Here is a 15,342-nt window from a genome sequence, read left to right on the forward strand (position 1 = left end):
AGAATAATTTAGGCTTTATGGCTGGGGAGTGGTAAAGGGTGGTAAAGGTAATTTTAGGGATTTTGTATGGGTAGTGGTATAGGGTTGTGAGGGTAATTTTAGTGTTTAGGGATCGTGGTGGTATGGGTCGTTTTAAGGTTTAATGGTGGACAGTGGTAAGTAGCATTTTAGGGTTTAACCCCTTCACTGCGAAACCTTTTCCCCTCTGTACTAAGCCTTTTTAAGGGTTTTTGGGGTCGTTTGCGCTTAGGCCCCTGTAACTTTTTGTCCACATAAGGTATCCACGACAAATGTGCGTCCTTGTCTTCCAACATCCTAAGGATTTTAAAGGTACCCATGGTTTGTGGATTCCCCTGGAGGGGACCCAGAAATTAGCCAAAGTACAGGAACATTTTGTTTTTTTGGGGGAAAACTGGGGAAAAAGTGCTGCGAAAGTGTCTGTTTTTTCCCTGCAAATGGTATCAACAAAGGGTTTGTGGTGCTAAAATCACCATCTTCCCAGCTTTCATGGTAAGCCAAACATTTATCAGAAAACCACATGTTTCTACACAGTTTTGGCATTTTACAGGGACATGGCCTATTTGTTTGTGCTTTCAATTCTGAATTTAGCAAGGGGTCATTTGTGTAGATCCTTCAAGGTTTACCTATAGAAACTAACAGTTGAAATAAAACAAATATTGAAAATGAGTTTTAAAAAAACTGTTGTTTGTGCCAACGTTTTCACATGTAACTTCTTCTAACGATAGCAAATTCTTTGTAGCAATATACCGTTACGTTTGCTGGACCCTTCTGGTTGTGGTGATATATAGGACTTGCCAATTATGGGTTAATGGGTTTCCAATGTCTACCGGTTATATAGCAATTCATTTGGTAAAATATAAAGAGTGAAAAATAGGTATCACGGTGTGACTCTCACCAGGATCTGTAACTCAGAATCCCTTGCAATCCTCAAACTTTGTCCCCAAAAAAAGATTCCTCATATTTCTGTGATGGAAAGTTTTGGGATCAGAGTGGATCCACAAACTTCTACCCACCCTGCATTCTCCAAAGTACCCCAATAAAAATGGTACCTCGCTTGTGTGGGTAGGCCTAGTGCCCGCGGCAGGAAACGGAACATGGACACATCACATTTTTCCACTGAAAACTGACCCTTTTGTTGCAATGTGCCTAGCTGTGGATTTTGAATCCAAGCTACGCCAGCATCTAGGGAAATGTTGTAAGTAGACTTACACACCATTTAATGTAGATAGGTGAGTTTATTAGGAGCGCAGCAGTTTAGGACCCAACGCCTGCTGAGCGATCCATCAACTGCCCTGAAAGAATATAGAGTCTACAGGCATAATAGCATTCTAGAATAGCGGGGAGGGAAGAACATGGAAGTAATGCAAAACACCGATAAGTTAAGTATACAGTTTACAACACATCTCCTTTCCTTATAAATCAAACAATAAAAAAAGGAAACATATTAATTACAAAGATAATCATTTAAATAATTGGGAGGTTTGCGGTACCTTGGAAATCTGGAAGTAGTAAGAGGAGGAGGTAGAGAAGAAGAGGATTCAATAATTGTTGATGAAGTGACAGAAGATCTAGAATCCGATGCATCACCACCTCCAGAGCAGAACCTGTCCGAAGAGGAGGAGGGAGCAGATTCTTGGGATTCATGGGATAAAAGCATATAACCACTACCATCCCCTTCCTTAGTGGAGAAAGAAGAAGCAGGAACAACAGAAACAGATGTATTTCGTTTACATTTCTGGTATACAGCAACACGTCTCAGATTCCATTTCTCCCCATTATCCAAGAGTACATAGTTAGAAAAAACTCTTTTTACAATAAATGGCCCTCGAAATTTGGACAAACCTTTTGTACATCTCCCAGGTTTACCTTTAACCATATCCCCTTTTGCAATAGTACGGCTCTCAGTTGGAGAAGACTTAGGAACAATAGATCCTTGGTTCAACAAGAGTTGCTTGAACCAAGAAGGAACTAGCTTAGTACTCGGTGGTCTTCCCCGTAAAATCTCAAAAGGAGACTTCATGGAATTTCCATGCACTGTCGTACGATGAGCATAAACCATCTGTTGAACAATATCAGACACATTGCACCCTCCAGAGACAGCTAATTGTATTGTTCCTTTCACTAGTCTATTTACCCTCTCACACAAACCGTTTCCTTGAGGATTGTAGAGTGAGGTACGGTGATGGGACACACCTGAATTAGAAAGAAAATTCTGCATTTTCTGTGAGACCAATTGAGTCCCATTGTCTGTGACAATCACGTTTGGAAAGCCCTCAGAATGAAATAAGGATTTAAGGAACATAATGGTGGTCTCGGTAGTGATGTCGTTGACAAAGTTAACAACAACCCATTTGGAAAATGCATCAACACACACAATGGCAAAACGTTGAGGTAGGGGAAGCTCAGACATGGGTCCAATGAAGTCCATACATATGGTATGCCACGGTACTTCAGGACACTCTATCTCGCCCATGCTAGAGCCTACAGCTACTTTCAAACGTTTTTCTCCTTCCTTGCACAACTCACACTGTTCAACCCACATTGTAATTTGTGCATCCATTCCAGGCCACCAGAAATTGTTTTTGAGTCTCTGTTGAGTTAATGTCTGCCCAAGGTGCCCTTCATGTGCAATGTCAAAAAGTTTGTGTCTGATGTTACATGGCGGAACGAACTTGTCGTTCCGTAAAATTATGTTTTCTCCACATGTAGATAGTTCGTCCAATATCTTAATGTAAGGACGAACAGAGATTCGCACAGAACTCTCTCTCCTAGAACCATCCTTAAGTAATTTGACCACCTCTTTAAGTACTTCATCACTCTCCATGGCATCAACCCAATCTTGATGTGAGAATGAACCTATTCCAAAAGAGGTGACATCCTGTACCCATGCAACGCTCTCATCTAATAGATCAACTTGAAGGTCAGTATTCGTTGCTGCTAAAGGTAATCTTGAAAAACAATCTGCTTGGAGATTTCTCCAACCTTGAATGTGTTCTACATGAAAATGGAAATCTTGCAATTTTGAAGCTAACCTGGCTAATCTAGGAGAACCTCTAACAGCTCCACCTGGAGCAAGAATCCTGAGTAAAGGTTTATGATCAGTTTTGATAGTAAAACTAATGCCCCATAGATATGTCCGGAAATAGTGCGCACCCCACACTACAGCCAAAGCTTCTTTCTCTATTACACTGTAATTTTTCTCAGCTTCTGATAATGTCTTAGAGGCGAAGGCAACAGACCTCTCTAAAGAACCATGTTTCTGAACTAGTACAGCACCCAATCCAAATGCACTAGCATCAACCACGAGAATCGTTGGAAGTTTTGTGTCAAAGGGAGCTAAAACACCTGCCTTACAAATTTGTTCCTTGATCATTTCAAAGGCATAATCCTGGTTTACGCCCCAAACAAATTTGCAACCCTTCTTGAGCAAACTCCTCAACTCAATAGTCTTTTCTGAGAAATTGCTAACAAATTTAGAATAGTATTCTATAAGACCTACAAAGGATCTCAATTGGTCTTTATCTTTAGGGCGAGGGGCTGACCTTATCGCTTGTAATAAATCTTTCTTAGGTCTAATTCCATCTGCAGAGATCTCATGCCCTAGGTATTCAATCTGTTGAACAAGAAATACACACTTCTCCTTACGTAATGTAAGTCCGGCATCACCTATTCTATGCAGTACTTGTCTAATTAATTTGTTGTGCTCCTCTACAGAACTGCCAAATACTAGGATGTCATCTTGAAAATATATTACTTTTACTAGATCTTTAAATAATTCATGTACTAAACGCTGGAATACACTTGCCGCCGAAATTAAACCAAATGGTAAACGAGTGAACTGAAAGACACCCTCTGTGGTGATGAATGAAGTGATGAATTTGCACTTGTCATGTAATTTAACCTGGTGGTAAGCGCTTTTGAGATCAAGTTTCGAAAAGTATTTGGCGCCCTGTAGCGTAGACACTAATTCATTGATGTTTGGGAGTGGAAAAATGTCTGCAACTACGCATTTATTTACAGACCTAAGGTCAATGCAGAAGCGTAGCTTGCCATCCGATTTTTTTGAAATCACTACTGGCGAAACCCACGGTGACGCTTCTACAGGTTCGATGACCCCACTCTGTAACATTTCTTCCAATATCGCTCTCACCTCATCCCTAATAGCGAGAGGAACCCTCCTGAGTTTGTGTTGTATAGGTATGCACCCATCTTTCATTTTAATCAAATGTGAATAGCCTTTCAATTCGCCTAATTCACTCCTGAAAACAGACGCAAACTCACTCAAAATCATGTCTATCGAGTCATCCTCCAAAACCATGACTTGGTCAGGAGCTCTTGGATTAATGATTATGTATAGATCGTATTGGTGAATCCATCCTAAAATAGGTGGTCCATCCAACGACACATACACCTTCCCCATTATGGACCTTTTCTTGAACACAATGCTAGATTCAAAGTAGCCAATAATGTCTATGGTTTCTCCCTGGAATCCTTTGGGAGAAATGTCACTTTCAAGTAGAGTCTTGTTGGACCAAAGTTCTTTAAATGTTGATTGGGGAATAATAGTATGGCGGGATCCAGTGTCTACCATAAGCGATACTTCGCGTTTGTCAATTGTAAAGATGGCCTTGGGTCTGTTCATCCTCTGGTCATTGACAATCACAACATCCGAGTCTCTAATTACTAATAATTTGTCTCCTCCATATTCACTTGAGGAATCTTCTACGACAGCAACTTTCTGTTTGCTCTTAGTTTTACACATCTTAGAGAAATGTCCTATTTTGCCGCACTTTAAACACTCTTTGTTTGTGGCAAAGCAAAATCTGGCCTCTGAGGAATGCGAATAACTGCCACATCTACTGCAAAACTTGTTTTGAGGAGTGGTTTTCTTAGGAAGAGTTTTCCATTTATTCCTGATGACAGCAACAGAGTCTTCTACACCAGATTGGGAATCATAATCCCCTTCCTTGTCTGAAACTATAGACACTTCTTGATCCATTTGTTTCTTTTTTGAGTTCTCAATGACCCTGATGCATTTCTCCGATTCTTCGATAACTTGTGCTAATTCGATGGCAACTTTGAGGGTTGGATTTTTGGCCGCCCAAAGTCTCTCTTGTATTTTCCGACTACTACACTGTACTATCAGCTGGTCACGAATGAGTTCCTCCGCCATATTTCCAAACTTGCACTTTATTGATAACTCTCTGAGACGTGTGACAAAGTCATCTATGCCCTCCTCTGACCTCTGTTTTTGGGTATAAAATTTGTACCGGTGCATCACAAGGTTTTCCTCCTTGGCAAACTTAACTTCTAATCTGGAGATTGCTTCTTTATACATATCAGGAATTGCTTCACCATTTGCTTGTAAGGCGATTGGTAAAAATCTGAAAATCCTTTGACCCTCCTTCCCAAGTGTACTCAATAATATTGCTTTCTTCCTTTTTGATGAGAATTCCTGCCCATCTATAGCCTCTAAGTAGTTATCAAAAATAATGAACCAATCCTCCCATGGTACAGGGGGATTCCCTGGTTCATTTAGGAAAGGTGGAGGAGATGTAATATTTATATTCTGAGCTGTTGCCATTATGATATAAAGTGTGTTTTTTTTTTGACAATATAGTTAGAATAATTACCTTCGTTTCACAATCGAGTGAAAAACCGACGTGTTAGGCTCCTGTCTGGAAATGAGGAGATCGGTAAATTCAGCGCGTTCAATTTGGACCTTCAAAATGGCTGCCCAAGTGAAAACGAGGCTTGAAGCGCACGTCTGACTTCCTAGCGTGCTGACATCATTATGGCCGGAAGTCATGTAGATGCGCTGAGTACGTCAGACATCTGTGTTCTGGGCTCTGGGCTCGAGTACACGGGAGGGGTTTTGAAGCTTGTTGCTAGGATACAGCTTTACTCACGGTTACAGAGGAGAGGAACCGGTCAAATGTCCAAAAACAGCTCTGGAGTACACCGATGAGGCGATGAGGTGTCCGATGTTCGAAATCTCACGGTAGGAGATTTTCAGAATCACTGGGTTCGTCGTTGCTGGGTCCTTCTGCGCTCCGCTTCCGACAGAGAATTTCTCCACCACGTCTTCGGGTGTCGGATAGCTGGGTACGATGGTATCAGCAGGCACAAATCGTCGCCAAATTGTTGTAAGTAGACTTACACACCATTTAATGTAGATAGGTGAGTTTATTAGGAGCGCAGCAGTTTAGGAGTCTACAGGCATAATAGCATTCTAGAATAGCGGGGAGGGAAGAACATGGAAGTAATGCAAAACACCGATAAGTTAAGTATACAGTTTACAACAGGAAACCTAGTAAACCCATACATTTTTTAAAACTAGACACCCAGGGGAATCCAGGATGGGGTGACTTGTATGGCTCACACCAGGTTCTATTACCCAGAACCCCTTGCAAACCTCAAACTTTGTAAAAACGAAACACCTTTTCCTCACATTTCTGTGATGGAAAGTTCTGGAATCAGCGTGGATCCACAAACTTCCACCCATCCTGCATTCCCCAAAGTCTACCGATAAAAAAGTGACCTCACTTGTGTGGGTGGGCCAAGTGCTCGTGGCAGGGAAGGGCCCAAACGTATTGTGGAGACGTCAAATTTACCAATCACAAAACAACCTTGTTTTGCAAGGGGGGTCATCTGGGTTTTTGGCCCCAGGCTCAGCGGTCATCTAGGGAAACCTACCAGACCCAGACATTTCTGAAAACTAGACATCCAGGGGAGTCCAGGGAGGTAATGGATTGCGTGGATCCCCCAATGTTTTCCTACCCAGAATCCCCTGCAAACCTCGATTTGGGCTGAAAAAAATCAAATTTTCTCACGTTTCTGTGTGGGAAAGTTGTGGGATCACCGAGCTGATACAAATTTCCTACCACCCAGTGACCATGTTATGAATTGTGTAATATGTGGGGCCATAAGCAGTGCATTGCGGGGGCGTAAGTTATAGTTAGGGCAGGTAGCTATAACTGCTGAATTTCTCTGGTTTTGAAAAAGTGAAATCTGACCCTAACTATAACATCCCTGTAACCTTTGTTTTTTTCAGTGAATTTAAGGTTTTTTAAATGCTAATTCCTATCTATAATGTCCCTGTAACCTTTGTGTTTTTTCAGTGAATTTCCATGGGTTTTTAACTAGTAGTGATGTTTGCAGAGTAATGGAGAAAGGGGGCTGGGCCTCCGATCAGCTCTCAGGAATCCCACGGTGTAGGACTTATAGGATGTACCAGGAGGGCTTCCTGTCCCTCAGGAGTAAAGTGTATTGCATTCCCCAACCAATAGTGCATTACCTGCCAAGTTTGCAGAGTGGTGGAGAAAGGGAGTGTGGCCTCCGAAGACCACTTAGCAATCCCTCTGTGTTGGACTTATTAGAGACAACAGGAGGGTTTAGGACCTAGTTTTCATAGGAAAAGCATTTTTTGACTTGGCTATAACTTTGGCGTCGTTTGACCAACCTTCATGAAATGTTCCCAAAAAAGTGTCAGGTAGGTTCTGGTTGTCATGGAAAGTTTGGGGGTTGTCATGGAAAGTTAGGAATCCGCGGCGGTGCACCTCACGGCCGTATGTATGAAGACTCACAAGTTACCCAAAAGGCAAGGCACACTCTCTGGTCGGCGTTCTTAGGGTCAGGGAAGCTCACAGGTACCCCCAGCACCAGCAATTACCTGACGCGTTTCGGGCCAATGACCTTCTTCATAGGCTTACTGCACAGTGAATCACCAACACACAGAGACTCCCTAGCGTTCTCCCTTTAATTTATTCAACTTGCAATCAAACTCAGGTGAGTATTCAATGCAAGGCATCCTGGGACTGGGAGTCCATAACATAGAACTCAAGTGGGCTGCTGGCAACTCAATGTTAAAATATCAAAGTTCTTTTCTCCTGGGTGTACCAAAGACATCTTCCCTCATTTTACCACTCGCATGTTCAGTTCTGCCTCGCTCTTCAATGAACAGCTACGGAGCTGCTGGAATCCGCGGCGGTGCACCTCACGGCCGGGCCGGCCGTATGTATGAAGACTCACAAGTTACCCAAAAGGCAAGGCACACTCTCTGGTCGGCGTCCTTAGGGTCAGGGAAGCTCACAGGTCCCTCCAGCACCAGCAATTACCTGACGCGTTTCGGGCCAACGCCCTTCTTCATAGTCTTACTGCACAGTGAATCACTAACGCATAGAGACTCTCCAGCATTCTCCCTTTAATTTATTTATTTTGCAATCAAACTCAGGTGAGTATTCATTGCAAGGCATCCTGGGATGGGAGTCCATAACATAGAATCCCAGGGGCTAATTTAAAGAATATTGGGGCCTCGCGGACCCCCCACTGACCCGAGGACTGCCACCTCCCCAGGGCTAATTCTAATATTATGGGAGGGGGTCTACCCCAGGGAGCACCACCTCCACGGAGCTAATTTAAAGAATATGGACCCCATCCCCCGGGGGACTACCACCTCCCCGGGGCTAAATGCCATAATAATTTTTGAGAGGCTCAGCCCCCCCATGCAGACCGGGGACCGCCACCTCCTTGGGGCACACATTCACTAATTAGGGGTTCCGTTGAAAACAATAGCCCTGAAGCTTTTACAGGACGCACTCAGCCTCCAGCCTGCCATCCGGCCTTCAAAGACAACTCACATCCCCTTCAAGGTGTAAGTAATTAGCCTGACGCGTTTCAAGACTTGTGGTCCATCTTCAGAGGCAGGTTACACATGAGTGCGAAGGTTCTTATTTATTCAAATTCTACATGCTCAATGATTGGTTCATATCCCTGAGTGGGTGGCATGCTGTTGGTGACAGAATAAAGGCATGATGGGCCCAGTAATCCAGCATATAAAAACAGTTCATTTTTACCCACAGTGGGTTCCGCATTCACTGCATTCTTTAGCGCATGTTATTTCCTTGGTAGGAACCTGAAGGAGAGGCAAGTTCATTACGTCGGGCTGGCTTCGCTGTATCAGACAGAAAAAGTTTCCGCCCCAGCCTCTCAGTTACCCAGGATGGTGCAGTCCTGTCGCGGCGCGGGCCGCCGTGTAAATCGATGAAAACCATGGCCCTGAAGCTTTTACAGGACGCACTCAGCCGCCAGCCTGCCATCCGGTCTTCAAAGACAACTCATATCCCCTTCAAGGTGTAAGTAATTAGCCTGACGCGTTTCAAGACTCGTGGTCCATCTTCAGAGCCAGCTTACATGTGAGTGCGAAGGTTCTTATTTATTCAAATTCTACATGTTCAATGATTGGTTCATGTCCCTCAGTGGGCGGCATGCAGTTGGTGAAAGAATAAAGGCATGATGGGCTTAGTAGTCCAGCATATAAAAACAGTTCATTTTTACCCACAGTGGGTTTCGCAATGATGCTATACATCTTGTGATTATGGGCAAATCACTTAATCTCCCGATGCCTAATAAAAAATTGAATGTGTGTCCTCATGTAACATAATTGGTCCTATGTAAAGCACTCTGATATCCGTTTCAGGTCAAGTTCGCGCTATATAAGACTCTGCACAAAAAAAAAAGTTTCACTAAATGCTATTAGAAATACTTAACTGATTTGAATGAAAATGTGGCTGATCATGCACCCAAGGGATCCAGCTACAGGACGGTGCGTACTCCCTGCACACATGGCACATTCCAGTGAAAAGTAGACTGAACTATGGATCCAGGTACAGGACTGTGCATACTCCCTGCACATAAGTCACATTTATAGCACTAAAGTATAAGTGCCATATGTAAGAACATATTTTCCCATAGACACAGAATGGCTAAAACCCTTTGACACATCTGGCCCTAAGGGCTTCTTTCGGAGGATGGTGGATGTGGGACATCTGTCAAAAAGATTCAGCTGTGGGGGCGTGGCTTAGCGGGCGAGGATGGCGGTCGCAGCTTTGTAGAGCTCCCGCCGGCCCGGACATAACTTGCTCATTTATCCTGGCCCCCGAGCCCGCAGTTTATACCACGGGAGTGGCATCGGTTCCGGGGGGTGCTCTGACCCCTCCGGTGCGTTGGTCCTGCGGCTCCGTATATCCTGGGGTCTGGCGGCGTCGGCGGCGGAGTGCGGCCTGGTCACTGGCAGTGGATCCGGGACCTGGATTTTCGAGACGCCGAGCGGCGGTCGGTGACAGGCCGCCGGAGATCGCTTCAACTGGGCGGGTCCCGACCCGAATTTGCAGCTCCAGTGGCCTACGAGGTGTGGGGGCGCCCTGTATACGAGAGCTGTGCCTGGGAGCCCCTTTCACGGACAATACGGCGTTGTGGAGGCCTACACCACCTTTGTGAGACCGGGGCCTCAAGTTTCGCGCCCTTGCGACTGGCCTGGCCTGGAAGCCGTAATTCTCACTCTGCACCCCCGGGACGCCTGTGGTGGCGCTCGGCCGGGACCCGGGGCTCCCTGTGCCCACGTCAGCGGGTCTGCTCCTGGAGACTGGCTGTTGGTTGATACGGGAGGTGTCCGCCCTGATCTTGAATGGACGGTCCGGCTGGGCGGAGGTCTCCGGCGCCGAGGCCGCAGACGGCAGCCTGGTGAGAGACAACGTTGGGATTACAGGTAACAATGACCAGGGGCGGTGGAGGAGGCCCGCCTAAACAAGGCCCAATCGACAAATTCACGGGGCCCAGTGGGGGATCAGGGGCGTCCAGCAGTGGCAGCGGGACGGGGCCGGACAATGCGGCCATCTTGGCGGCCATCACCCAGTCCCGGGACATGCTTGATGCCAAGATCGGGGCCATGGGTGCAGACGTTACGCTGCTGCGCCAGGATCTCCGCAATGCTGTGGAGCGGATTACTGAGACCGAATCTCGCATCACGGTGACGGAGACGGACATTGGCGCACTGAAGCAGAGACTGGCGGAGGTGGAGCGCAACCAGAAGACACTCGCTACCCGGGTGGAGGATGCCGAAGGACGCGCAAGGAGAAACAACCTACGATTTATAGGTTTTTTCCGGGGAGGTGTGAGAAAGATGACATGGTGCAGTTTTTGACCCAATGGCTGGGGGACTGGCTACCGGAGGGGGCACTGTCCAATTGTTTCGTGATTGAAAGGGCACACAGGGCCCTGACACAACGGCCGCCGGAAGGTGAGCGCCCCCGGCCTGTAATTGCAAGACTTTTGAACTACCATGACCGAGATGTCATTTTGCGAGAGGCAAGGAAAAAGGGTTCGCTCTCCTATGAAAATCACACTATTATGATCTTTCCGGATTATACGAAGCTGGTGCAGCAGCAGAGACAGTCATTTGTGGCCGCTAAAGCTAAATTGCGGGGTCTGAAACTCCAGTATTCTCTCCTATACCCGGCCCGCCTGCGGGTGGTGCACCAGTCCCGGACACATTTTTTCGATTCACCCGAGGAGGTCTTTCGGTGTACGGATGAGGCGGTAAGAGTCAGGCCGCATCCCCAGCCGGGGCTGAACCCGGGCGGATCGAGGGGCTCATCGCCGGAGCGGACGAACCGCCCGAACCGGAAGGGGCGACATCGGAGGTCCAGGTCACGTAAACGGTCGGCCTCCGTCAGTGCGACAAAGACCAGTGGCACTATGGACTCTGAACACTCGGATGCTGGCAGCTGAACTCTGGGGGGGCCTGGACCTTGATCCTGTCTGGTAATGTGTTGCCCTACTCTGTACTTGATCAGCTACTGGGAACCCGATGGTGCCAGACTTTCTACGCATGTCACGATATGGGGCTCTCTGTGGGAATGCTGTGGGGCTCGGGAGGCGACTTCTAAGGGCCTCAGACCCTCACGAGCTGTGGGTGTGGGAGGGGGGTGAGTGAGTGGTGACCGGGGTGTTGGGATCCATTGGTATGGTGGGCCCTTGGTCCTCGGTTCTGGACCCGGGTCTCTCCATGCCGCGACAGATACTTCAGTGTTCTATGAGGTATTGGGGTGGGGGGAGCGGGGAGGGGGGAAGGATTGGTTTGTTGCTGTTTGGGGCTGGGGGGGTGGGACTGCACGTGTATATTGATGGTGGATCTTACGAATGGTGGGGTGTGTTGGGGTGGCGCGGAGGGCCTACCGGGGGTGACTGTCTTGATGATGGCTGATCCAACTGCTGTGCTTCCTAATAAGGTCATCCGAGTTGTAACATGGAACGTGCGAGGGATGCTCGATAAAATCAAACGTGGAGCAGTGTTGCGCTGGGGGAAGAGGGAAGCGATGGATGTGCTGCTGCTCCAAGAAACTCATATGCTAGGCTCTAAGGTCCTGAGCCTCCAGAGATTTGGTTTTCAGCAGGTTTATCATGCCGGCTTTGCGAGGGGATCGAGGGGGGTGGCTATCTTAGTTCATCGCAGGGTGGCGTACGTTCATGAGAGGCAGTGGATAGACCCCCAGGGCCGCTTTGTTTTCATCAAGGGACGGATGGGTGCCGAACCAGTGATTTTTGGCAGTGTCTATGCCCCTCCTCCTATGCAGTGGGCCTTGTCGGAGAGACTCTTTGCTGTGTGGGATGACATGCCGGAGGTGTTGACGGTGGTTGGGGGCGATTGGAATGATGTTATGGATGTGAGCTTGGACCGTCGGCGAAGTGCGCCTGTGGCAATGGATTCCTCCTCCTCTCCCCCGCATACTAAACTGCGTGCAACGGCGGACAGCCTGGACTGGGTTGATGTGTGGCGCCATTTTCACCCTGCTGCGAGTGAGTTCACGTATGTATCGGCAGTGCATGGTTCCTTCTCGAGACTGGACTACATCTTTATGCCTGGTGCCTGCTTGAGTCGTGTGAGAGACGCTGCTATCCTGCCCAGGGGTCTGTCAGATCACTCCCCAGTAGTGGCCACCATAGACCTTCTCACGCACCGACAACCGTTTCGTTGGCGGATGTCTTCGTGGCATCTACAGCACCCGGAATACGTACATCACTTGCGCGAAGCAATCGATAATTATTGGCGCGAAAATCCGGAGGGGGACGTTGGCGCAGTCACGGTGTGGGACTGAAGCCCACTATACGGGGTGTTGATATCGCCTGGTGTGCAGCTGCCCGACGAGAGCGCCGGGAGGCCATTACGGCAGCTGCGGCCCGAGTAGAGATCTTGGAGCGGCGTGGCCGGGAGGGTGGGGATGAGACTGCGGTACGGTAGCTCTTGCAGGCGCAGCAGTCCTATGCCTCGGCCTTGCGTGATGAGGCCAGACAGGCGTGGCTCGCCACGCGTAGCAGGGTTTATCAATGGGGGGACAAGTCCTGCACAATGCTCCACCGGCTGTGTCAGGCTACCTTCCAGCCTCTCACGCTGCCTGGCCTCACGGCGGAAGATGGCTCGGTGGTGACGGATCCGGCTTGTCTCGCAGCTAGCTTCGCCCATTACTTCGAGACACAATACGCCCCCCAGGACTCCCTGGCATTGGAGGAGCTTTCTGCGTATCTTGATGGCCTGCTGCCACAGGCCGTCTCCGACGACACTAGAACTGCGCTTGAGGTCCCGCTTACGGCCGAGGAACTCGGGGACGCGCTGGGACAACTCAATACGGGGAAGGCGCCGGGCCCGAGTGGTTACCCATGCGAATTCTACAAAAAGTTCCACCTTCAACTGGGGCCCCAATACAGACGCGCGCTTGAGGCAGCACGGGCGGTGGGGGAGCTGCCGCCGGATTGGCGCCATGCCGAGATCGTGGTATTTCTGAAACCTGGCAGGGCCCCTGACAGGCACGACTCATATCGTCCTATTTCGCTGCTGAATGTAGAGGCCAAGGTCTTGGCTAAGGCCTTGGCGAACCGCCTGCTGCCTCATATTACCGCCTTGGTCCACCCTGATCAGGCCGGGTTCATGCCTCACAGGGCAACCCGCCACAATATCCGGCGGGCGCAGGCGGCGATAGATGCCATGGGGGCTCGGGGTGAGCGGGCAGCGCTTCTACTAGCGGATGTGGACAGGGCCTTTGACTCAGTGAGTTGGGCCTACCTGTTTACGCTCTTGCCCCGCCTAAACCTCGGTCCGGTGTTCCTATCGTATTTGAAACTACTGTACACCAACGTCACGGCCTCAGTCCGGGTGGCCGGAGCCACGTCCGGGCGTTTTCAAATTGGACGCGGTACCCGACAGGGTTGCCCGCTGTCCCCGTACCTGTTTGCCCTGGCAATGGAGCCCCTAGCATCCCGGGTGCGAGCGGATGCCCAGATACGCGGGTTTGAGTGGGGTGGAGACCTGGTGGATAGAATCGCATTATATGCAGATGATATTCTCCTTTTCATTACCGACCTGCAGCGTTCGGGTCCCCGGGTACTGGAGGTCATGCGCATCTTTGGTGAGGTCTCCGGCCTTCGGCTCAACCTTCGCAAGTCCACTCTATGGGTGCTGGGTGGCGGGGTCGTGGTGGACCCCTGGGCTGCAGGACTGCGAGTTGCGACGGACGGGCTGAAATACCTTGGCGTCTATCTCTCGGAATCACGCGCCGTGGCATGGGATCGTGGCGTCCTACCGGTTTGGGAACGGGTCCAAGCCGATGTCAAGACTTGGTCCAGAATGCCCCTCAATATCTTTGGGAGGTCGGCCATCTTCAAAATGGTGGCGCTTCCTCGACTGCTATACCAGCTACAAAACTTCCCCTACCCTATCGGTCTGCAATGGTTTCGCCAAGTCAACTCGACGCTGGGTCGTTTTCTGTGGGCCGGTGGAGCGGCCAGGGTGGCATTGAAAACGTGCTTCCTGTCCACCTATTGCGGGGGCCTGGCCGCCTCTGATCTCCTCTCGTACTACCAGGCCTCCCAACTGCTAGTTCTTAATGAGTGGTGGTACAGTGACAGGGGGGACCCGGCGTATGCCTTGGAGCGGGCGCTCATGGGTGATCACACGCTGCACACCATTTTATACTCAGTTCGTCTGCGTCGTGCATTGCCGTCGGTTACCAGAGTGGTCTTTGCGGTGTGGAGACAGACCCTCCGCCGCATGGGCTGGTGGGGCAGGCTGACGGCCGAGACGCCGCTCTGCCATAATGGCCTACTCCCGGAGCTCGCGGCCCTGGCAGGCTTTGAGGGTTGGGAGGCGATAGGTATCTCGCTACTGGGCCAAGTCATGTCCGGTACTACCCTCAAATCGTTCGAGGAACTACGTACGGAGTTCCAAATGCCTCAGTCCCAGTTTTTCCGATATTTGCAACTACGTCATGCCCTCACCCCGAGCATCGCTAACCTGGACTCCTTGCCTGATTTCAGTCCTGTCGAGGCGAAGGTCTTTATGGGGGACCTGGGAGATAGGAAGGTATCCCGGATATACCAGACACTAGTTATCCATTGCTCCTCTACCCTACACTCTCTTCGGGCTGCTTGGGAGGTGGACGTGGGGCCCCTAGATGACGACGATTGGAGAGAAGCACTAGAATCCCCACG

General features: G+C 49.0%; 1 long non-coding RNA gene across 1 annotated transcript in view; it reads right to left on the reverse strand.

Moving 5' to 3' along the window:
• Positions 1-1,582: 1,582 nt before the first annotated feature.
• The window catches only part of LOC144766664 (uncharacterized), a 183,837-nt gene continuing 170,077 nt past the window's right edge, over positions 1,583-15,342 (reverse strand). The window contains exon 3 of the long non-coding RNA XR_013597870.1: positions 1,583-1,625. This is a non-coding gene — a long non-coding RNA (uncharacterized LOC144766664). The remainder of the gene's footprint in view (positions 1,626-15,342) is intronic.

Source organism: Lissotriton helveticus, chromosome 7, assembly GCF_964261635.1.
Source record: "Lissotriton helveticus chromosome 7, aLisHel1.1, whole genome shotgun sequence".
Taxonomy (NCBI): domain Eukaryota; kingdom Metazoa; phylum Chordata; class Amphibia; order Caudata; family Salamandridae; genus Lissotriton; species Lissotriton helveticus.